The sequence below is a fragment of the Argiope bruennichi genome, chromosome 1 (genome assembly GCF_947563725.1).
Source record: "Argiope bruennichi chromosome 1, qqArgBrue1.1, whole genome shotgun sequence".
Lineage (NCBI taxonomy): Eukaryota > Metazoa > Arthropoda > Arachnida > Araneae > Araneidae > Argiope > Argiope bruennichi.
In genome coordinates this window covers 36,154,463-36,180,735 of record NC_079151.1, presented here as the reverse complement: position 1 = coordinate 36,180,735, position 26,273 = coordinate 36,154,463, and the positions used below count along the sequence as shown (strand labels likewise).

Sequence of the window (26,273 nt, the reverse complement as noted above, 5' to 3'; positions counted from 1 at the left end):
AATTATATTTAATTAATTGGTTAGTCTATAAATAAATTATCAATGAATCAAAATGTCACATTTTCATTGAGAATGCATAAATTTTCTGAATTTATGAAATCCAGCTCATGAAGAAATGACAGAAAATCTATTACAAAATTCATTATTGTAAACCCGAAATAATTCAAATTAAATAAAAATATGTAAAAATGTTAAATTTTTAAAATTTTAATTTAATTTATAAAAAATTAGTAGATTTTAGTATTAAATAATCATTATTAATTACAAATTACTTTACTTGGTAAATACTGTCTTTGTGGAGATACGTAATTCTTGTATACAATGTTCTTTGTTTAATAAAACCAATATTCTTATCGTCCCGATAAATTAAAATTTATTGCATTCGATAGAATGTTCTATAAAACTGATAATTTTATAGTTCCTATAAATAAAAATTTGTCTTCTATATAATGTTCTATGTTTAACAAACCTAATTATTTTATAGCTCCGATAAATTAAAATTTATTGCCTTGTATACAATATTCTTTGTTTAATAAAACCAATATTCTTATAGATCCGATAAATTAAAATGTATTGCGTTCTATAGAACATTCTATAAAACTGATAATTTTATAGTTCCTTTAAATAAAAATTTGTCTTCTATATAATGTTCTATGTTTAACAAACCTAATTATTTTGTAGCTCCGATAAATTAAAATTTATTGCCTTGTATACAATATTCTTTGTTTAATAAAACCAATATTCTTATAGATCCGATAAATTAAAATGTATTGCGTTCTATAGAACATTCTATAAAACTGATAATTTTATAGTTCCTATAAATAAAAATTTGTCTTCTATATAATGTTCTATATTTAACAAACCTAATTATTTTGTAGCTCCGATAAATTAAAATTTATTGCCTTGTATACAATATTCTTTGTTTAATAAAACCAATATTCTTATAGATCCGATAAATTAAAATGTATTGCGTTCTATAGAACATTCTATAAAACTGATAATTTTATAGTTCCTTTAAATAAAAATTTGTCTTCTATATAATGTTCTATGTTTAACAAACCTAATTATTTTGTAGCTCCGATAAATTAAAATTTATTGCCTTGTATACAATATTCTTTGTTTAATAAAACCAATATTCTTATAGATCCGATAAATTAAAATGTGATTACACAAGCACTAAATATATGTCGATAGCTCTCATTATTATTAAATAATCACAACACAAGAATAATTTTGGACTCCTTTTTCCTTTATTCTGGCCATCATTGGTTAGCAGGCGCAGCCTTGCTACCGCACACACACTCGCTAATGCTACACGATACACTGAAGTGTTTTTCCCTTTGCCGCAAGAGGGCAGCACAGTGACAGGTCGGAACGCACCGCCCGCCTTGACATAATGTTGTCAACACACACACACAAGGAAAAACTATGGAATATCACAATTCAATGCACAATGCTGAATAAAAACACACAAATTCAGATTTTAAACATTACAAGGTAATAACATTAATCACACAATAAAGAACACTAATATAAGATTACACATCAATAGGTAAAATACAAATTTTTGAAATGGCTCTTTTATAAACTCCAGATTGAGTTTTAACTTTTACAACTCTGACCCTTTTATCTTCACCCAGATAACACTCAATTATTCTACCTAATGCCCATTTTTGAGGGGGTAGGTTTTCATCTTTAAGAAGCACTAACTCATTGATTTTTACATTATCTTTTTCTACCTTCCACTTGGACCTCTGTTGCAAATTATTAAGATACTGTATATGCCATTTTCTCCAAAACATTTGAATTAATTTTGTCAGTTTTTTCCAATTGGATAATCGATTGTCTTTAACTTCGATTAAATTTGGCTCTACAACAGTATTTAAGGATCTGCCAATTAAGAAATGAGCAGGGGTTAACACGTCATACACATCGGTATCGGACGACAGAGGTGCAAGTGGTCTAGAATTTAGAATTCCTTCTATTTGCGTAATAACTGTTAGGAATTCTTCATAGCTCAATTTGGAATTACCTAAAATGCGTTTGAAATGATATTTAAATGCTTTAACTCCACTTTCCCAGAGGCCACCAAAGTTAGGTGCTCTAGGTGGAATGAAGTTCCAATCAATTCCCTCTGTTGACAAATAACTAGCAAGACTATCGTCGGGTTTTACAACTAAATTGTATAACTTAGAAAGTTCCTTATTTGCTCCTATGAAGTTTGTGCCGTTATCTGAAAATAATTTCGAACATAAACCTCTTCGAGCCACAAATCTCTTTAAACACGCTATGAAGGCATCTGATGTTAAATCAGTGACCATCTCGAGGTGCACTGCCTTAGTAACTAAGCATACAAATAAACAGACATACACATTATGATAAGTGCCCTTTCTTTGATGTTTATATTTCACAAGAAATGGGCCACAAAAATCTACTCCAGAGCAATTAAATGGGAAGTCAGGAGTCACTCTCTCTTTCGGTAAATCGCCCATCAATTGTTTAACTCCTATGGGTTTAACTCTGAAACACTTAATACAATCATGCACTACTTTCCTACACGTTGCCTTACCTTGAACTGGCCAGAAACTTTGTCTGACATAATGTAGTAAAGCAGTAGGGCCTAAATGAAAATATCTTTTATGAAAGAATTCAATAATAAGCTTAGTTAATTTATGACCTTTAGGCAAAATAATTGGGAACTTACAGTTAAAATTTACATTACTATGTCTTATTCTGCCATTGACTCTTAGTAAACCAACTTCATCTAAAAAGGGGTTTAAACATTTGATCTTACTTTTGTCAAGAACAGGTTTATTTTTATTTAAACACCTTAACTCTTCTGAAAATTCCCTACTCTGGATTTCCTTTATTATGAAGGTTTCAGCCTTCCTAATTTCCTCTGTTGTCAAGGGACCCAGTCTCCTTTCAGTTGGACTCCTCAAATTGTGGAGAAATCTGAAAACATAACTTATTACATGCAATATTTTAGTATAACTATTACTACAATTAAGAATATCAGTAACACATGAATTGTTCAATGTAGTAACTAAAACACTTTCACAGTCAACTTTTTTGAGTTCACAGTCTACATCGTCCTTTATCACAGAGTCAGAGATTTCTCTGCACGGATACTCACTGTTTTTTAGAAAGGCAGGGCCTTCCCACCACAAGTTACTCTTGAGCATTTTGGACGGATTTACACCACGACTGATAAGATCAGCTGGATTATCACCTGATGAAACATGTCTCCACTGCTCCTGACACGAAAGGTCTTGAAGTGTGGCTACACGGTTTGCCACGAAGGTTTTTAACTGGGACGTCTCTTTTTTAATCCATGACAGCACAATCATACTATCGCTCCAGTAATATGTATTGGACACTTTCAATCGAAGAGCCGACTGGATACGCTGCATCAATTTCACCAGCAGCACAGCAGCGCAGAGCTCCAATCTCGGGATCGTGAGTTTCTTCAGTGGAGCCACTCTGGATTTACTGGCCACCATCTTGACAACAACCTCACCAGCAGGTGTTTGGGATTTGCAGTACACAACAGCTCCAAAGGCAGCTTCAGAAGCGTCGCTGAAACCATGAAGCTCTATAGCTTCGACGTCGGAAAATGGAAGAATACATCTGCTCACCTTGATGTTGTTAATGCACTGTAACTCGGTTGAAAACTTCTCCCATTCACTATGATTTTCAGGAGGAAGCTGATCATCCCATTGAAGATTCAGAAGCCACAATTTTTGTAGAAAGATTTTCGCTAGTGAAATGACAGGACCAAGGAGGCCCAAAGGGTCAAACAACTTGGCTATTGTGGATAGAACTGTTCGTTTAGTATGAACATCCGTTGAACTTATGGACACCTTAAAACAAAAACAGTCATTAGTATGGTCCCAGGTGACACCTAAAGTTTTGTTATCACAGTCTGCAAAGTCGTAGTTGCATCCAGAAGTGGTAGACAACTGAGGATGATTGCCTCGCCATTTATGCAAGTTCATGCCAGCTCGTTTTAACATGGAAGTGAGCTGCTGTTGCATCTCTTTGCATACGGGTAAAGTTTTAGCACCAGATAGCACATCGTCCACATAAAAATCTTTCTCAACAACGGGGTGCTGCAAGGGGAAAATTGTGTCCCTCATCCCTTGCAATTTGAATTAGCGTTCGAGTAGCTAAAAATGGGGCACTAGTAGTACCGTAAGTAATTGTCGACAGTTCAAACGTTTTCACTGAACCATACTCACTGTCCTTCCAAAGTATTCTTTGTAGGTTTCGCTGACTGGGATGAATGTAAATCATCCTATACATTTTCTCAATGTCCGCAATAAATGCATATGGATGTTTGCGGAATCGCATCATAATTGAAATTAGGTCCTCCTTCACAATTCCCCCATTAATTTGCAAGCTATTGAATGAATTTCCATTCGTAGTTTCACTAGAGGCATTAAATACTACACGAAGCTTAGTGGTCATTTTCTCTGGTCTATATACTCCATGATGGGGCATGTAATACACTGTTTCTGGTTCTGTCTCATGCGTATCGTCTCTCATATGTCCCAACTTTTCATACTCATTAATAAATTCTTCATACAATTTTAAATAAGTTTTATCACGAGATAGTTTACTCCAAAGTGAATTTAACCTTTTTAATGCTATACTTTTAGACTCGCCTAAACAACTAGGTTCCTCTTTAAGTGGGATTGTGACTACATATTTTCCACTAGGCTCTCTATAATGAGTTTTAACAAAATGTTCCTCAGCGATTTTTGCCTCATGGGATTTAGGGGTCTCTAACTCAACAGTTTCTAGTTCCCAGAATTTTTTCATGGTATTGTTTAAATTTTCATCAATAATTAACCCACAATGAATTTTTGGGGAATCAAATTCCATTACACTACCGCAAGCCAAAAATCCAAAAACACTATTTTGAAAAAACAACTCTGCATTTGATGAGTATATCTTTTCTGGCCTCAACAAATGATAGAACGATTTAGCACCTAGGAGACAATCAACTTTTTGGGGAACCATAAAATTATCAGCCAAATTAATATTAGAAGGAATTTGTTCTTTAACACTTAAATATTTAATTGGGGTTAACTCAGTGATTTTATCTACAACAAGAAACTCAAAATTTTGCTTAAAGCTCTTATCAGCATTTGAAATTTCAGCTTTAATAAATTTGGTAACAGTCATTGAGGAATTATTTAAACATGAAATTGTTACATTTATTTTTTCTTGTTTTAACCCTAATCTGTTTGCACACTCCGAAGTCATAATATCGGACTGACTTCCTACATCCAGCAACCCTCTAACACATTGCAGATTCCCAAATTTATCTCGAATATAAAATTTAGCCGTGCTTAACAATACAGTTCTCATTTGTTTATTTTCAACCGTACTCGTAGCTGAAAATGTCGATTGCACATTTTCATTAGTTGCTCAAGAAGTTGGATAAAAGGAATTAACTTCCGGGTTTAAAGTTGAACTTTCCCCTTTATTAACTATGGTACTAGTTTCGTTTTTACCACTCCCACTGAAATGATCAAACTCTCTGGGATAATGAAGTAACCTATTATGAGGTTTATTGCAAAAGCAATTTCTTGCAGAACACTTTTTCACATTGCACATTGGTGAGAGGCATTTAAAACATAAGTTTTGGGATTTCACAAACGCAACTCTATCACTAACAGAAAGTTTTTGAAATTCCTGACATTTAAATATTGAGTGGTTGTTCTGGCACATAACGCATTTAGAATTAGTATTCGATAAGAACACTTTAGAAACATTTCTATTACGATTCTCAAAATTTCCTTTACCGAAATTCCTTTGCTCATTTCTATTCGTAACGAATGCGCGGGAAAACTCAGTTTTGGTTCCGGTTTTAGAAGCTACAAATAAATCACATTCTCTACTTAATTCCTGCACATTAAAAACAGATTCTCCTTGTTTAATACTGATATGACTTTTTAAATCTTGAGGAAGAGTGCTAAAAATCTGATCAGAAACCATTAACTCACACAATTTAGAAAAATCATTCACATTACGAAGTTGAATGTAATACTCAAAAACAGATCTAACTCTTGAAGCAAATTGCACATAATTTTCTGTTGGCAATTTTACTGCACTTTTAAATTGTTTTAGACATTCTTGATAAGTTGGTTGAAATTGTTTTAAGACAATAGATTTAATTTTTTCATAGTCACTCAACTCTTCTTCTTTGATATAAACCATTAAATTGCCAATTCTATCCGCTAAAAGATTTAATAGAATTTCCGCTTTAAATTTATCACTAACTGCTTTTGTTTTGAAAGCTTTTTCGAGCGAATTGAAAAAGAGATTAAAACATTCAACATTTTTGGGAACAGGAATCGTCAAAACTTTGATACTCTTAATTAAATTCTCTAAACTAAAACTCTGTTCATTATCGCTAAGCTCACACGATGAGGATTTGAGCTTTAAAAGCTCTATTTCTTTCTCTACACGCAAAAGCGAAAGCCTTTCAATCTCCAATTTTTGTTCTAATGAACGCCTTTCGTTTTCGGCTTGATCCGAATTTTTACTTCTTTCGTCTGAAATCTCTTTAATTAAATTTTTCACAATCTCAATTTTATGCTTATAAATGTCACTATTCTCAATTATACTTATCAAATCTACAACTTTAGCGGAAGATGCAAATTTAATATTTAGTTCTGTACACAAACTCTTTAATTCGTCTTTCCTCAAACTAGACAAAGACATAATGAAAATTTAAGTAATTGAACACTTACCCACAATAATTATCCTTGAGAATTGGGACGAGAGAATACGCGAAAACACAGAGAACAGAAACAGAAAACACCACTCAAGCACAAGTTTCGTTTCCTAAGCCTACGCTAATCCACTTCGCATATTTTCACACACACAAAAAAAACGTAATCCATCGCTGATCGCTATTTCCACTCCTCCGAGACGGACCATATGATTACACAAGCACTAAATATATGTCGATAGCTCTCATTATTATTAAATAATCACAACACAAGAATAATTTTGGACTCCTTTTTCCTTTATTCTGGCCATCATTGGTTAGCAGGCGCAGCCTTGCTACCGCACACACACTCGCTAATGCTACACGATACACTGAAGTGTTTTTCCCTTTGCCGCAAGAGGGCAGCACAGTGACAGGTCGGAACAAAATGCATTGCGTTCTATAGAACATTCTATAAAACTGATAATTTTATAGTTCCTATAAATAAAAATTTGTCTTCTATATAATGTTCTATGTTTAACAAACCTAATTATTTTGTAGCTCCGATAAATTAAAATTTATTGCCTTGTATACAATATTATTTGTTTAATAAAACCAATATTCTTATAGATCCGATAAATTAAAATGCATTGCGTTCTATAGAACATTCTATAAAACTGATAATTTTATAGTTCCTATAAATAAAAATTTGTCTTCTATATAATGTTCTATATTTAACAAACCTAATTATTTTATAGCTTCGATAAATTAAAATTTATTGCCTTGTATACAATATTCTTTGTTTAATAAAACCAATATTCTTATAGATCCAATAAATTAAAATATATTGCGTTCTATAGAACATTCTATAAAACTGATAATTTTATAGTTGCTATAAATAAAAATTTGTCTTCTATAAAATGTTCTATGTTCATTAAAATAGATAATCTTATAGTTCCGATAAACTAAAATTTATTGTCGATTATCTGGCTTAATCTTGTTCCATTCTTAACTATCCGATGCCGTAAATGTTTTAACTCGTTGTGATAATCCATTATTACATTATCCATTATTTATTATTGCATTCCTCGACTCATTTCACAGCCTTCTCAAATCCAAAGCTTAATGAAAATTTAATTTACTTGTATTTTATTGGAAGAAGCATAGAGAAATGTTATTTTAAAACCCACGTAAGTCCATCGAATTAGTATTCCTAGAGGACGTTTTAAAATATCAAATGTTCTTCCTGAACACTTTTACTTTTTAAATTACGTGCTTTATAAACCAAGCCAAAGTTTTAGGGTAAGGAACTCTGCAATTGATTTACAACTTCTTCATAAAATATTGCAGATAAAACAATAAAAATGCATGTTTTAATAATTATTTATTACAATCTAATTAGCTTGTTGAGCAAATTATGGAAATTGATTCCATGCTGACAATAAATTGTATGTAACAAATTTCGCAATATTAAGTCTAATTTTTGTAATTGGGTAATTGTTTTTCGAATGCATAATTGCATCCAATTAGGAATTAAATTCTATCAAAAAGAAGGTAGATTTTTTTTGGATAAAAAAAATTCCGAATAGATATGTGAAGAGCAGTTTTCAAATGTAATGTCGTCATTTACCGATTAGATTAATACTATTTAATCTAATCATGATAATTAGTTCCTATTATTTTAGTGAGGTTTTATTTAATTAACTGATATTATGAGGTTTCCTTTCGTTTGAAATATTATTTTTTTCCCAAAGTCAAGAATGAGGACAGAAATATTTCGATGTTAGCTTTCTCCAAAGAATGCATAATCATTTTTTATTTTGAAAGGAATTACAATTTATTTTATAGTCTATTATATTTCTTCTACAAAATCTCGTTAATTAAAAGGAATATACAATTTTAAAAATTGTCATAAACAAGTAAATTAAAAGATTCCGTCTTTAAATAAATTTTATATTTAATTAATATATAATAAATTTTATATATAATAAATTTCATTTTTAATTTTATATTTATATTTTTTATTTTATTTTTTTACTTTAAATAAATTTTTGGTATATGCATTGCTATAACTTTAAGAGTTACATTTATCAATAGTCTCCTTTGTCGACCAGTTGATTCATTGGAAATATTGGTTGCGTTTATACTCAATTAAATCTTTTATGCAAAAATTGCTACGCATGCTTTTATCAGGAAAAAAAGATTTTAAGTACTAAATTATTGTAGATATTAATGTAATATTTTAACAACGTTTCACTTGTACTATTCACTTCGCATATAAATCACCTTTTTTTTTTTTCAGATAAGTCTCAGACTCCATAATGCTACCAAAAACGTAACTGTGGGTTTCATTCATCTTCTAACTTCCGTGGGATTATAACTTCATTTCTTAATTTCTCAAATAAACAACAGAGTTATTTTTAAAAAATCCTTCTTTTCTAGTTTTCAATGAAGAAAACTACAAGGTTAAATATCTGATGGAATAATGAAAACGATTCGAATTTCGTTGCAACAATAAAATAAATTATTAAAAGCTAAACCACCAATTTTTTTTTAATTTAAAAAAATATTTTGCACAATTACATTGATATCATTAAAAAAACAATTTTTAAAATTAGAAAATGGTATAAATATCAGTTATGTTCATTGATATCATTTGGATATCATCGTGGGTAAATACCTAAATTTCGCTTAATTTTTTGATTAATGAAAATTCTAATCAAGTTTTTAAAAAAAAATTCATAAAGATGCATATCTTTCAAAAAATATCTGTATCAAATTTGGTATCTCTAGGTCAAGCGATCTTATACGAAAACGCATATGCACCATTAGACACATTTCCTCCTTTATTATTAGTAGTGATAACTCTTTCATATTCCACTTAATATCTGTCTATAGGCACACTAAGAAATATTTCTATATTTCTCTACACAACTATCTGCCCATAGGCACACTAAGAAAAATTTCTATATTTCTCTACACAACTATCTGCCCATAGGCACACTAAGAAAAATTTCTATATTTCTCTACACAACTATCTGCCCATAGGCACACTAAGAAAAATTTCTGAATTTCTCTATAACTCTACATAAATGTAGCATCGCCTTTGCGTTGTCAACAGACAATTATCAAGTATTCTAATACTAGAAGAAAAATGTCCTTTTTCTGCCATAAAGACTTTCCCTGCCTTGCTTGTTGAAAACCATAAAAGAGTTCCACAGCATTCCATTAAAAGCCAGTAGCTGAAGAGGAAAGACTCCATAAATCGGCCCCACACCTCTGGACCTTTTATCTCTAATGCGTTTAGGGACCTTCTTAATTAGCCTGCAGTCAGAAGATCAGCGATGTTAATAATCTCATTAAACAGGCCACCATTTTAAAGTCTTCTTCTACTGAGGGTTAGTAATAGGCTAGCGGCTCTCTATATATTATTAATATGCTTTCTATCATATGTTGAATTTGAAATTTGTTTTTGGAGTCTGAGGAGCATTTCTTTAAACGCATTATTATTTTTCATGTAAAAGTATAAGAAGAAATATTCAATAAATTTACTCATATATCTTTATATGTGAACAAAAAGAAATTTTCGAAAGCACTTTACTTAAGTAAATGCTTTATTATATAATAGCACTTCTTCTAAATAAGATTTAATCTAACAAGACAAAAAATTAAAAAAAAAAAAAAATAAAAGAGCAGGATTTCCGATTTAATAGAAAATGAAAATAAAGTGTAAAATCTTAATAAATTTAATTAAAAAAAATTAGAATAAGCTTTTATTAGTAAAACAATAAAGACAATAAGAGTGTAGTATTTTTTTTTATTTTAACAATTTTCTGTGTATAATTTTAAAATTTATTGTTTCTCAAATTCACCATCAAGTGAAACCACTGGCACAGAATAAAAAATGAAGATTGTTACGATACCCCCAAGAATAAACAAATGTACGAAGTGTAAAATATTTCACTCATCAGGAAGTGAATAAAAATTCGATTATATAATTCCATTTTTAAAAAATGAAATAACTGAAGTAAAATAAAAATGTTTAAGCCTATGAGCGTATATATAGGCGTCAGCAGAATGCGTAAAGCATACTAATTTCTGAATGCTTTTAATTATATTGCAAATCAAATTATTAGAGTTTTAATGTCTGTGAAGATAATAATGGATAAGATTATAATTCTTTTTGTTATGATGTCTAATCAGTTGTAATTTATGTTACGCACTTAATTTAGAAATATGAAAAGTATTTATATTTTTTTTTTCTAGAATTCAATATTATAGTGAGTGTGTTGTGATTTTCCAAGGAACTGCCCGTTTTTAAATACACTATTTTTTGTTTCCACAAACACAGCTACACTACAAAATTTACAAACACACATAGAAAATTAGGTTAAAGAAAACAGTATGATGGAGGGATTCCACCGTTTCCAGCCGGAAGCATTCGGTGTTAGCGCAAGGGTTGCGCATAGAGAAAAAGTCGACCTCAGGATGCAGGTCTCCCGTTCAACTGCTTCTCTTCTGTAAAACGCCACAAGAGGGCGCTCTCTGCTCAACGGGAAAAAGAGGTGCTATAGTATAAATATTAGAAGATTCCTTTGCATTTTTGCTACCACGTTTTGCACCTCTAATTCTGATAATCTATCTCCTTCTTTGCTATCTCAAATGTAGAGCAAAGAATTATCTAAATCGATTGATATGATGTAATTAAACGACAGGTCTGAGCGAGTTATACAATAGGTATGAATCAACGGCAAATCACATGATGGCTAAAATGTTAAAGGATATCCATTTATTGAAAACCTTTCTTTTAATTTCTTTTAGAGATCGGGTGAAATTTAGCTAACTGTAATACCGATATCTTTCTGGATCATAATCATATTCAACTGAATTTTTATATAAATTGCCCTGCACATCTTATTTTGGAATTATAAAAAGAAAAATATTACATGTTTCGCTCAAGCGTGTTTAAAGTTTTAGTCCTAAAATACTCATGTTTCCTGGATTATTTTTAAGATTTATTTTGAATTTTAATATAATGCTTTTTTACACATTCTTTAATAATTTATTAATTTGTTACTAGCATTATATAATTTTGTTGAAAATTCTATTTTTTTTTAAAGCAAGAAGTTAGCGGAAAAAATTTAGATGTTTTCGGAAAATCTTTGTCTTCCCAAATATGAGTACTGTTTTTCCGAAAACGCGTGCAAGTATTGGCCATAACAAATTAAACCATTACTGAAAGCTTCAAATCATTATTTATTTTATGTGAAATAGGAGAACATAAATTCTTTTCTTTTTCATTAATTTTGATTGGGCCCTAAACATTTTACAATGACCATATCTTAATCTATAAAATATGAGATCATGCCTATTTTATACATGACTGAAATACATGCAAAGACATTTTGTATGAACTTTAAGAAAAAATTTGTAAAAATGTACATCTAAAAGTAACCGAATACTTTTGATAAATAACTTTTCCTTAATAACAAATAAGGTGATTTTGCAATAACTAGCCACTTCAAATTCTTCAAAAACAAAATAAACTCTTAATCATAATAAAATTTTATTTTAAAAAGATTATTCTTAGTCGAATTTTTTATTTGAATCAGATTATTTACGAATTCTACATGTTACTTTTATTAAATGAACGAAAAATGAAGAAATTAAAATCAAGACAAATTATGTGCTAATCCTCCTAACTTCCAAATGACATTGATTTTTATAAATTCATAACTAAGACAAAACATCTAAGTACACTTTAACGACAAAAAGACGTAAAAATAAAGTTTCAAAAAACCTTCAATTGCAATGTAACCCAATTTAAAAGGAAAAGTTAATTAAGAAATATTTTGGACATCGGAATAACGGTTGATTGCTTTTGAAAGATATTCCGAGCCCATCAGATCATTTGAACAAAAAAAGAAAGAAAGAAGAAAGAAAGAAAAATGACGGGGAATGAACAATGAAGCGAGTTGTGAGAACACAACGCAGGAGAATGATTAAATGTCTTCCATATCAGTGAAAGTTGCAGTTATTGTGAACATCTAAAACTTCATCACGTTTCAAAATGGTCGTAGCACTAAAAATACCATAAAATATCTGTTGGTGACAGGGTTGGTGATTGCAAGGATAAAAGAGAAACTTATTAGTTTTCAAATCTAATGTCATCCTGGTGCTCCGAGGATGAAGAAAAGTTTTTATTAAGAGATATTCGTTGTTTGTTTGAAGTGGCATCAGAAAAAAATTAAAAAAGCAAAAGCGAAATACGAAATATTACTTTTCCTTGATATTTTTTTCTTAATATTTTTGTTTGACAATTTTGCTTTAAAAACAAATTTGCGATGAAAAATTTCTATTTTTAAAATTAGTGTTTAAAAAGAAAACATGTCTGAATCTCTTATATTGGCACGAACTAATTAAGTAATTATACATGCAAACTTGGTCTAACACTTTCTTTAAATAAAAGAGACTTTCTGATTCAAACTTCAATAAATCTTTTTTTAAAAATAGATTGAGATTTCTGAAAATTAACGAAAAATTTCTATCAGAAAGAAATTGGAGAAAAGTACTCCATACAAAAAAAAAATATTTATAAAAATTCATTGTTACTAAACATTGAATGAATTATATAAAATTTAAACAAACATGATTAAACTAAGATGAAAATTGTAAAAAATATTTTACAATGTGGCATTAAATTTATATCAGAAAGAAATTGAATTGCAGAAAAGTATTCCGTATGATAAAAAAGAATTTATAAAATTTCATTGTTATTAAACATTGAATGAATTATATAAAATCTGAACAAACATGATTAAACTAAGATGAAAAATACAAAAATATGTTACAATGTAGCATTAATTTTTTTTTAGAAAGAAATTGAATTGCAGAAACGCATTTCACATGATAAAAAAAGAATTTATAAAATTTCACTGTTATTAAACATTGAATGAATTATATAAAATTTAAAAAAACATGATTAAACTAAGATGGAAATTTAAAAAAATATGTTACAATATAGCATTAAATTTTTATCAGAAAGAAATTGAATTCCAGAAAAGTATTCTGTATGAAAAAGAAAGAATTAATAAATTTTAACTGTTATTAAACATTGAATGAATTATATAATTTTTTTAAAAAAAACTTGATTAAACTAAGATGAAAATTTAGAAAAATATGTTCCAATGTAGCATTAAATTTTTATCAGAAAGAAATTAAATTGCAGAAAAGTATTCTGCATGAAAAAAAGTGTTTATAAAATTTCGCTGTTACTAAACATTTAATTAATTATATAAATTTAAACAAAAATGATGAAAATTACAAAAATATATTACAAAGCAACTTTAATCTCTATCTTAAAGTTTCATCGTGGAATTCTTTATAATCCAAGGGGACATCCAACTAAGAAGAAATCAAAAGCGTTTTTCTCGTGAATTACTGGTATAATTCTGCAAAAACAATGACACTTATTCTGTGTTCAAAATGATTTTTCTTATTAATATAAAACGGATTTTTGTCTTATTCATTCTCAAAGAATTGTTTTGAATTTCTTCTACTAGAATCCTTAATTTCCTAAAGTTTTTTTTAATACCCCTTTTTTTCAAAAACACTACTTTTCATCTTTAAAAAAATTCTCTTTTATGAGAATAAACACACTACTACTAGAATCGTAGATTAATCGCGTGATATATTTTTTAAGCTTAACTTTTCTGTGCATTTTTTTCGCTTCATTTAGAAAAGTATTTCTTATTGTATTTAGAAATATATTTTTTCTCCTAATTCAAAGCACTTAAAAAAAGATTTTCACAGTGGGAAGTGATTTTAACGAGAAAATAATGAGATTATTAAATTGAAATGCACAGGTAACTCGGTTAAGGTTAATGGAAAGAGGGGAGTATAAAGCAACTGAAAGAAAAAGAAAACGTGAATAAAAAACTTTAAAAAAAAAATCCAGAAAACAGCAATAATTCCGCTCTGCTAAATGAAAAAAAATAGAATTCTTAGGGAGAAATTTATTTTTCATACTGCATCGAGTTTAATTATAGTCTTTTTTTTTCTAACGCCACAACCAAAAGGCTTTTAATATATTATTTTTTAATCATTCCCAAATGAGGAAAAGCATTTGCTAAATATTTTCTGTTTCCAGATCTTAAGAAGTAAATTTGACTATCATTTAGCTCCCATATTTATTGGTTTTGTCAAGACAAATTAAAAAGACTTGATATTCAGTCTGCTTGTATTATTAAGCTATACCTATGATTTTCTATTAAATTATACAAACAGTACTGTATTTTGAGTTTATGGGTAACTCAAAATACAGTACTGTTCGTATAATTAGTTCCATGTCAAAGATAAAGAGAATTTTATTTTGCCTTCATGTAATCTTTAATCATTATCACACTATAAATTATACGGTATTTGTCGGTTGCCATGGCTACCAAAAAGCGCCAAGAAAAAGTTCGCCCATTTGGCGATTTTAATCATCAAACTATATAGCAAGCGATTCGGAAGTTCAAAATTTTTCATAATAAAAATAATGTACTTGAATATTATTTTTATAATTTGGCAAAATTTTTTCGTGCCGCTTTTTGGTCGCCGTTAAAATGGAATTGTACCGGTAAGACGTAGTAAAAAAGTAATACTATGTAGAATTATACTGATAATATAATCAGAACTTTTATGCTTTGTAAATGTCAAGCAAAAATGGTAAGCGGATTATTTCAGACAATTCTCTGAACCCCTTGTACTGTCTGCTTTTGTCAACATCAGCTTTAAATAGTTCGGTCTTACTCCTTATACTTTGCTCGAGAAGAAACTTCTCTGTTTAATATTCTTAATATGATTAATTTCTTATCTAACCTTAAATTAATAATATGATATATAAGCTTTCTAGCTTTATAACTACTCGTAAATTTTTGAGTGATAAGATATCCTAGACCTAATATTTTATAAATTCCTGATAAGACAATATTGTCATAAGTTCGTGCCATCATTAATATTTCGGTCTTACCATAATTATCGTGTTCTGACGTTATAGCTTTTAGATAGGAAGCATCTGGATATTTATCCGCGCACGACTGTTCATTTAAAAGAAAATGTGGATGAAGATTGGTATATATCCCTATCGCTATATCCGGAATATTTAATTAGTTCTAAGATTTGTCTCTTTCTAAGTGCATTGCTTCTTTATAAATCAAAATTAATAGCAGAGCCAAGAACTCATTTAGAATTTCTATGTAATACTTTAACCTTTATCACTTCATGGCGCCGCTACAGTTACATTAGATTCGAAGGCGTTCTTTATACTTTAGACATATATAATTTAATATTTTATTCAAATAATATGCACAGACCTTTACTCATATTCAATTATTAATTTTTCGCTGTTAACGAAAGTAAATGCATCGTCTTTTAAGGAATTTAACCGGCGGATGTTACCAGAAAAGAGCTATTAGCATTTAATTAATTTTTGGATAGCAAAAAATAAATAAATATATTTTGCAGTTATTTCTTTGCATTATAATTTCTGTGACTCTACAGCAGTTTTTAGTTGATTAAAAATATATTGGCATTCCGAAACAACATTGATATAACTGCACTCAATTGTTATTGTGGCAACATCATTGACTCCCTGAAATGACCACCTTCAAGCTTCATACTACATGATCGCAATTACAGTACATGCGTTTTCCATAAATTAGAATTTCTGTTTAGATCGCAGTCATCTTTTCTGTACATTATTTTGCTTACATGAACTTTCTTCACTAAAATTTATAGAAGGAAATGAAATTATGTTATAAACCAGCCAGAAAGATCTCACTGAAACTTTGTCGCATGTCCCCTGTTAAAGCTGTTTGCCCCTCCCCCTCCCCCCCCCAGCAAATTACAGATATCACGCAAGACTGTAAATACCACGACAGCTCATATTTTCTTTTCAAAATCTCAGGCATGAGAGTTTTGTGCTTTTTAGTATGGTAAAAAAATCAGTAGGTGTCTTTTTTTTTCCTTAAAATAAAAATTCAATTTTAGTAACTAGATGACATATCAAATTTTATTTATTTAAGTCGTTGCATTTTTGTGTTATAGCGTCTACATGCATGTGAAAATCCAGACAAACCCTTGACGAATTTTCTTCCAAACTTGATATGGATCTGCATGTTAGTTTTTAAATCTATGCAATAAATCTGATCTATCTTGTTTTTTATGTTTTGTAGTAATATTATTCATCTGTACATGGAAAGAACTCCTAAGAAAAGGTTTCGTTCATAATTTAATGGAAAACAGCGAATTTGGTATAAACAGCATATATCAAATTTCTTTTGTATGGGCTCTAAATGTTTTTGAGTTGCAGTGTTTAAAGAGGCACACAAAGCAGTAAATAGAAATACATAATTTTCAAGAATGAGTTGTTGTTTCTTTAACCAAGAAAGTTTGAAACTTGAAAATTCATCAGAATTTCAAGGTAGATATTTTTTAAAGATTACAATACTCTCTTATTGAAATAAAAATCAAATCAAATGATGATGATGATGCCGTGTCACCACGGAAAGGGGGTGCAGTAGCTTCTGAGGGTAAAGACCCCAGAGCACCCGAGAGCAGAAGTCTGACTTCTAGATCAAATGAAGATGACACTCACACACTCGCTTCCACAACCCCCTTTCTACAGGGGGGGCTCATTCACACAATTCACAGACAGAGCACAGGGGAAGAACAGTATGCCCGAACCAGGACTCGAACCCGGGACCCCCAGATCACGGGGAAGATGCACTAACCCTAAAGAAGGACGCCGGCAATCAAATAAAATCATATTTTTGAATCTTTTATTTTGATTACAATCTCTTATTCTATTTTTAAATATTATGGCTTGGTGTTCTATTTCTGTGTCGAATATATGTAACATCTAAGTATTTTCAGTTTCTTTACATAGAGTATAAAATCACATAAACAGGCGCAAAGCATTATGTACTTCCATGGTAAAGATAGTAGTATAAGAAATATATTTCCGAATAAAGCGCTTTAATATCTTAATTTCAACCACCATGATTCAAATTTGCTTTAAAAAGTATCAATATAAATTCAGGTTTTTATTAGCCAAAGCATTATCCACTTTGCCGCTAAGTGAATTACTATATAAAGTATCAAATTCAGGTTGTTATTAGCCAAAGCATTATCCACTTTGCCGCTAAGTGAAAAAAATTTCTGAATTATCTTTTGAAAATGAACTTCTAGTTTTACTTTCGGACCTTTTCATTGTTGAATGGCTCAAACATCTCATATAAATGAAACGTTTGTGAAAAATTTTTCAAAGTGAACTAAGAATTGTGTTTGGTTTGTCCATTCGATTGCTTATAAAGTGATCGAAGATTAAAATGTTGGTTTTGGGATGCATGTAAATAAGATGTGTTCAGAGTGATTGTTAAAAGAAAGTTGCGAGAAGTAATTGTTAGGCGATTGTTTTTAACTTTGTGTTTTTAATTTACAAGCGATGCATATATTACAGATCTTCGTGCTGTTGTGCGGGTTGAAAAAAATTTTCGATCAAAGAATACCCGATGACTGGCAAAATACTAAAGGGATAGCTCTCATTTCTTCCGAGTTGTATTACCCTCATTATTTTCATATGTGGTAAGTACTTCATGTATTTCCTTTTTTTTCTAACGAAATAATTTAAGAGCAAATGATTATAACCGCGTTATTCTTCATCTTTTTAGGAAAAACAAGGGAGGAATAAGGGATTCCACTTGCCTTTTTTTTATTTCATTGGAAAACACTTAATCCTCTTGTATTACAAACGAATTTCAATACTTAATTCTGGTGTAATTTTTCATGTGACTAAAATCGGTGAAACTTAAATCTATTCTACACTGTAATATTTCTTCTGTATTTCAAGTAATTCTTCGACATTTGCGTCAGTCCTTGCAGTCAGTTATGGAAGTACAGCCTTTCTTGTCATTCATTTGGCTTGATGTCTGCTTCTATTTTAATTTAAAATTGAATGTATGCGTCTTAAATGCCAACGTATGTTTTTTCAGATGGAACTAAAACCCAGAAGATATGCGATAGACTTGCAATATGTATTATTTTGCTGGGTCGCTAATTATAATTACTTAAACCTCAAATTCCCAAGATGAAGTACCTCAGAAAACTAGAACGTCCGAGTTTCCTTTTCAAAGATAAGAGCACTTCTATTCAAAAAATGTAATGAATACCGGCGTTCTTGAGGGATCAATATACAAAAGCGAATCCTGTTTAAATTGCAGCTCTACTAAGCAAATGCATACTCTGACATACTTCGCGAGAAACTCTTTCTATCCACCGGACTAACAGGGCGATCATCTCGATGGAATAGTGCTCGTGCCAAGAATATTCGATCAATCTTAGTTAACGAAAGGAGGGGGGGGGGATTCTGGTAATATCCAGGGCTGTCGGATAGCTTTGTAGAATGGGCATTTGAAACCTTTCATAATTGATAATTAATGCAAGCATCTTTTCATTTTATCAGCATACCATAATTCGATTTTTCTGTAATAAACATATCTGTAGAACTGCGATTGTGAATTCATAGCAATTCATGATTTTCATACCGATTTTATATAATCGGTAAATACTTAACAGCTCGGGATTGTAATTGTTACCCTTATAATTAAAATTCATTTATGTCAATGTTGAAACAATTTTTCTTTTTTTTATAAAGGGGACAACGCACTTTAAGTCGTTGGCGTTAATGACGTCTATAGCCATCTACTGCTCATAAATGTAATGGATACAAATGATGGCGATGGCCGTCTTGTATTCAATTATAAATGTAAATATCGGTTAAATTCATTTCCTTCTAAACTCTTCTAATGATTCTTCCACGGATGAATAAAATATTTCTGATGAAGTAGTAAAATTTTTATTTCAATTATTTGGAATTGAAAACTGCTTGCACAAGTGTACTTAATGACGTGTATAGCCACGCAAATTTTATATTGTTCAAGTCTCTTTTAGAGTTCGATTGTAAAAACATGAAAGTTTGTTCAAATTATTGGAAGTTTCTTATAAAATACTATTCTGGTTTTTGTAGTTTTGGCACTGTTACTAGAAAAAATTACAGCGGAAAGTTTCAGGTGGAAACGATGTTTTTCAAACTCATTGAATTCAAGAGCAGAGCAAGGTATAGTTTTTCGGTTGTAAAATATATTCTCCTTTTTTAGTAAATTATTTTCAAATATAATTTTGGTCATTTATATCTATAGCCGTTTTTAATTCATTGGATAATTTGAATTATTAAAAAAAAGCGGCTCTAAACATCTGTCATGTTTTAGGATAATTTGACAGAAAATATCCTGTAAAATTGAGAAAATGAAAATCCCCAAAAATGAACTAACTAATAATTTTTGTCTATCAGATTTCATAGAGCGTTAGCGGGTAAAATTCTTGTTTTCATTTTATTCTCATGAAATACCTGATTTAGGAAGGGGGCTTCCCCTTGCTTAACTTGGATCGCTGTAACCTTATTTCCTATTCTGTATATTGCAGCTACCGAAGAGCATTGCCTCCCTTTTCTATTGGCTCCGGGTCTTTCAACCAATCCAAAAAGTTATCAGTACGTCATTTTCAATGGTATGCTCAACAGATTTTACGTGTTTTAATACAGAATGAAAGATGCTATTTTCCAATTACTTGAAAGTTACTTCAGATGTCTGGATTCCTTGCTTCGTTTCATAATGGCTCGGTAAGTAAAAATTTATCTTGAATTTCTTTTGTCCTTTATGTCTTCTGTTGTATAATTTACAGCAAAGATTCGATACCTTCTAAAATTTGTCTATCTTCAATCGGTGTGAATGTCTTTTCCTAAAAATAGTCTATAATAGAATGTAACGAAATTTCGACTAGTCGATTATCCATCCAAAGTTTGACTTTATGAAATGTATCTTGCTTAAGAAAAAGGTGCTTACGATTTGAAAAGTGTTAATCAGTTCTTTAGAATATAACTGTACATTTGCTGAAAACTGAGATGTCATGCTAATGCTACCAGTAAATATATATACACTTGCGATCGTTTTCACTTTTTCCTCGTATTTTCTGACAATACTAAAGAAAAAAGCCATTACCTATTTTTTATTCTTTAAAGCAGAAGACAACATTTTGGATTTCTTTTAAAATGTTTTTAATATTGTTTGTATAAGTGTATTCATAAAACCATTAGAATTTTGTCTCCAAGTCTGTTATTTGTGAATGGAAAAATAAAAATCAGTGCAACTTCTCACGTTTTAATGGTATTGTACATCCTTGAATGCTTCTTTTTTTCAAATTCCAATTCTTAATAGAATTTTCTTATGGAAAGAAATTTTCAAATAAAATTTATTCCAAATTTGAACAAATATGCATTAATTTCTCAATATGTTATATATTTTCTGAATTCGAGAATAATCTATTTAAAAAAATTTACTGTCTTAATGCTTCGTAACGGGACGAAAAATTAAATTTTGCGTTTATCAGTCGAATCCCAATATTTAAAGAATGGAGGAAACGCAGCTTATCTAGTTCCTGAATTTAAAAAAAAAAGTGTTAAGGCTCTCTGCAAAAACTTCAGCAAATCATTTGATAAACATTTAAACGGCGTTTTTGCTTTATATTCTTTTTCTTACAAAGTTGTTTAAAAATCTGCCATTTCATTGGTATATTTTGGTTTTACAGATGTTTTTAATCTGTTTTATGCAAATAATCGAAAGTATATCTTCGATCATTTTTCGAAAACTTTATACCGAATGTAGTCGCATACTTTAAGGCATGATCTGATACTAGTTCAAATTCATTACGTAAACTTTTTTACTTGGATTTTCTTTTTATTGCACAACGGAAGCGCATTTTTCAGACTGGGTTTTGTTCAGCTATTAGATTTCGAAATTTTTGAATTCAGTTTTATTAAATATCGGGTCATTGACTTTTCTATAATATTTTCAACCTTCAAAATTATTGGGTGCTTGAAATTTCTTATTCAAAAGAATTCTGCTTGTTGCCTTTAATACGAGTTCTTAACTGTTTTATTTTCTTTACTATCTAATATGACACCTTCTATTTTGGGAATATTTACTTATTTTGTTTCAAATAGTAAATCCATTGAATACTTGACTTATCTATGTATTCGAAGTAATTTTAATATTTATTTATAATCGTTATGAATGATTTATTTTTTTGCTTACAATTGCCATTTCGATAAATCGATGCATGTATGGCACTCGGGCAAAACATTTAAGCGGATAAGGTATGATGCATTATGCTTAATTTTCGGAACTGAAGCATAATAACTTCAAAACCCGATTCTATTACAGATCCGCCATGTTTGCGAGCATGGTGTGCTTTAAACATAGTATTGTGAGCCAAACTTCTTGCTGGCATGTTGAATGCTTCCGGCATCGTCTTCGTCATCTGACTAGGTTTCAAAATTGCAAGATCTGTCTTAAAATAGGCATATTTGCTTCCAAATAGGAAATTAATGGTATTGAAACGGTACTAAAATATATTTTTCTGTCATCTGAGTAAATTATTAATTTAAAACGAACTTCAGCGAATTTCTATGAAATTTTATCTTCAAAAAGCAAAAACTAATATAAAACTTGAAACAAAGCTTAATTCCGATACTTTAATTTTCGTACAAAAAAAATTATAGAACAAATAGTGAAAGGCTTTTCGGTGATAAAGTTTCTAAGCGAAAAACGGATTATTTTTTTAATTTCTTCCATAACCTCCAAAATAAATCGGAGCAAAAGCAAATTTGAAAATGGTTTTACTTCAAAATTTGGATAATGGGTTATATATTTTAGTTGATTACTAAGTTCTTCAGAACATTCTTCGTGCTTTGTCTAAGAATTCAATGAAATGCAGCTACCCTATAAATAGGCAACTGAACGTTAATGGGTTAAGATTCTTCGTCAGTATCCATTTTAAAAGAATTGATGTCGTTTCCTGTAACTTGCTATTAAAATAAAATTTTCTATTAATAACTTCTTTCATATTGGAAATGCGTCTGCAATGATAAATTTTGCGGAATAATGGGTGTCTTTATAGGACGCTCTTGTATTGATAGATGTTTTGTTTATTTGCCAAGAAAATGGATTTAAAAAATGGATGCTATCTGCAATGACTCTCAATTTTACGTGCACCACTAATTTAAAGAATAAACTGTTATTTTAAATTCACTTTTATTGTGCCTTGTCCTTTCTTCATTTAAGAAACGTATAGTCTATAATCAAGAACAAGGGTTGAAAATATTTTTAACAAATTTAAACTCAAAGTTGCAAATTTCTTAATCTCAAAATTGAGCATATTTTCTGTGCAACAAAGATAAAACAGACTTTCTTTCAAAATGGCCTCTAACGATCTGGCATTTTATTCAGTGTGGGGTTATTTTTGCACATTTTTTTTATAACGCAATCTTCAATATTGCATGTTTAAACGATTTTTTTCAGTTCAAACCACAAATTTCCAGTATTGTTCTGGGGAGTGAAGAGAAGTATGCAATTACATCTTAAGTTTTAGAATTGTTTCACTTTCGGCTGTATATCTATGGATATTTCGTCGAAAAAAAATAATCCTGGTCTTGGATTCTATGAACACTGCAGAAATTTTTATACAATGTACTTAAGTATTTAATTTTATACAGTATGATATCGATAAGAATTTAATCCCACAACCCATGCCAGGAATGAGTCTTCTCTTTATTTAGCAACTATATTGATATTTTGCAGAAGTAGTTCCAAAGTTAGGGTTCAACCATACATAACCTCGGCTATCGCTTCCAAAAGAGTTAACTTTACTTTCGTCACTGAATGTCGGTACAAAAATCTTCGGGCTCCAAAGTATCCCTGAAGCAAGTCTTTCATTTTTCTCGCCTTTGAAAATTGGGTTTCTTTTTGATTACTTCAACGTAATTAGTTTCCTGAGCATCCTTATAACTGTTACTGCTGGAACACTCTTCTATTGGCATGGATGTCAGTATAGCAATCATCACATCAATCATGTTAGAATCTTTTTCATCTTTCTAATTCTTTAATATTTACAAGTCATTGACTTGATAATTCCTTTGCTTCCTCTGTCGAGTTTCTTCATCTACATCCCTTATACTTTTGGTCGATTTTGCCTCCATGACTACACCAAATATTCTTGCAGAATTGCCTTTAGAAATTTGATTTACGAATATCAGAGTATTGATAATTATTTCAATTCTAAAGTCCATTTTGAGAATTTTAAATTTTTGATTATATATCAATGATGCCTTACAACATCCAAAGGAATCGATGCAATGAATTTGAAGAAAAATTGTAGTGTTCAATTGAAATGCATTCATATTTGTGGTTTAAATTTTGAACTTCATAAATTAAATCGGTAATTAGTTGCTACAATTTTATTTTCTTGTTTAATGCATTCTTTAACTGGAATTTCAACTTTACAATACGTATTGGTATCAAATGAACGCTTTATGGTGCTATTTCAAACGTCTAATGAAGGCATCAATGGTATTTGCTCAATTCTGACCTATTCATAATCCACAGTAGCTCACAAATTGGCAAGTGATAATTGCTTTTCAAATAATCAAAATATATTGCATAGTTACTTCTTCTATAATGTAATAAAAATGGGTAAAACGTCTCGAATGCATTTTTCAAGATTAAATGTACATTATAGCTTGAGAGATATGATATATATATTCATGTTCTTAGTTCCCATCGTTTATTGAATCTTTCTAAGCCTTTCATTCTGAATAAAATTAATGAAAACTTGATCAACTTTAATGCGTATTAAGTGGACGTCAATATTAACTTAGATAATGACTCTTTACATTACTTAATCGGACCACACGAGAATTTCCTATCGTATTTATTCAATTTAGAATCTATTGAACTGTTGAATGCGAGGTGTTTGTGGAATATGCATGATTTTTGTACCAACTCTTTTTTAAATGATTTAATTTTTGTTTAAAATTGAAAAGTTCGATGCACATATAATGCATGGACACGGCGATTACCAGGTTAAAACTGGACTTTTTTTTCGATTAGGGCTAAAGATGGAATACAAAAATAAAATGTAGACATCTGCTGTACAGAATTTTACTTTAACAAATGTTGACTCGAGTTCTGCCAAAGCTTTATATTTCCTAGTTTTCTAGAAAGTAATTTATCAGAGTATTTGCTTTTTTATTGGAACTGCACTTCAAACGTGAAATCTCATTTTCCCTTTTAATTAAAATTCGAGCCATAAAAACCTGTTCATTTAACGAAAATTGCTTTAACCATTTGTATTTGGAGAAAAGCCGACTCGGAATTACCAGCCTAATTATTCACATGGATATAACTGCTCATGTTAATGTTTCAAGACCTAAAAAACTTAGAAACGGAATATTTTCAAAAAGCACAGTAACTGCTCGATTTAATAATTGCAATGTCAATGATGCACTGTCTAGATTAGCTCTCGAGATGTGTCTTACGAGAACAATTCACGCATGTGTTATAATTTTTTTAATTTTACTTTGCAGCACATCTAAAACTACATAATCATCTGTAATTTGCTCAAAACGACTCTTCCTATGAAGAGGATGCTTTTAAAATTGTGATGTTCCCTGTGCAGCTGGAAACAATGTCCATCGATTTTTAAAATTTTAAGCTGTTCTTAGAGAATATTAAATTGTTATCTCAAAATATGCGGGGCTGGACTCTCCCGCTTTGATGTAAAATGGAATTGTACGATATGTTCCAATTAATAAAATATTTTATCTGTAATTTTAAATGTTTATTCGGCTTATAACAGAGCATCAGATACTCATCAAGAATGATGCAGTTGTAAACGATTCATCTACGAATGCTTTTAATACTCGCCATTCCAATGGTAATATTGCAGGATATTGTTTTGTAAGCACACTTGAGACTTGTAATAACTTTTTTCTATTGAGGCAATACAAGATCTCTAATATGCAACTAATAATTTGGGTTGATAATTAAAATTACTTCTGTGGTGAATAGCATATAAGCCAGTAACGGCGCTTTTACCCGGACAGCTGTTTTGGTAAAATCGGATCGTTACTGGACTGCTAACCAAAAGGTCCCAGGTTCTATCCTCACGCGTCTCATACCTCTAAACTGCCTTCCCCTTTGAAAGAATTTGGTCGGCGTGTGCGATTAACAAAGCATTATGAAAATGCGATTCGGTGGGTTTTTTTTTTTTTTTTCCCCAGGGTGGCAAAGGAGCATTAGAAATTCAAGACTCGAAATGCCGCCAGCGATTCGGTCACAATGTTATTCATTTTGGTCACTGGGAAACGGTTTTAGGAAGCCATCAATGCAATTAAATGAATAACCAAATCTCTCAACATTATATAGTTTCCCAAATGATAATTTCAGCTCGCTTGATTCTTGGAAATGCTATTGCGTTATAAGTGGCAGATTACCAAATAGGCATATTAGGCAGTTGTCTAAGGACGTTACGTAAGTGTGGGACGCGAGCAGTAATGCAAGTTATTTAGTCTAGTTTCAAAGTTTACGAAAGCTATAAATTCCATGTTGTCAAA

At 30.4% G+C, this 26,273-nt stretch overlaps 1 long non-coding RNA gene across 1 annotated transcript; it reads left to right on the top strand.

Moving 5' to 3' along the window:
* The first annotated feature begins 18,037 nt into the window (after positions 1 to 18,037).
* LOC129976250 (uncharacterized) lies at positions 18,038 to 25,467 on the top strand. The gene is made up of 3 exons (XR_008785109.1): positions 18,038 to 18,352; positions 20,249 to 20,444; positions 25,245 to 25,467. It is a non-coding gene; the product is annotated as an uncharacterized LOC129976250 (long non-coding RNA).
* The last annotated feature ends 806 nt before the right edge of the window (positions 25,468 to 26,273 follow it).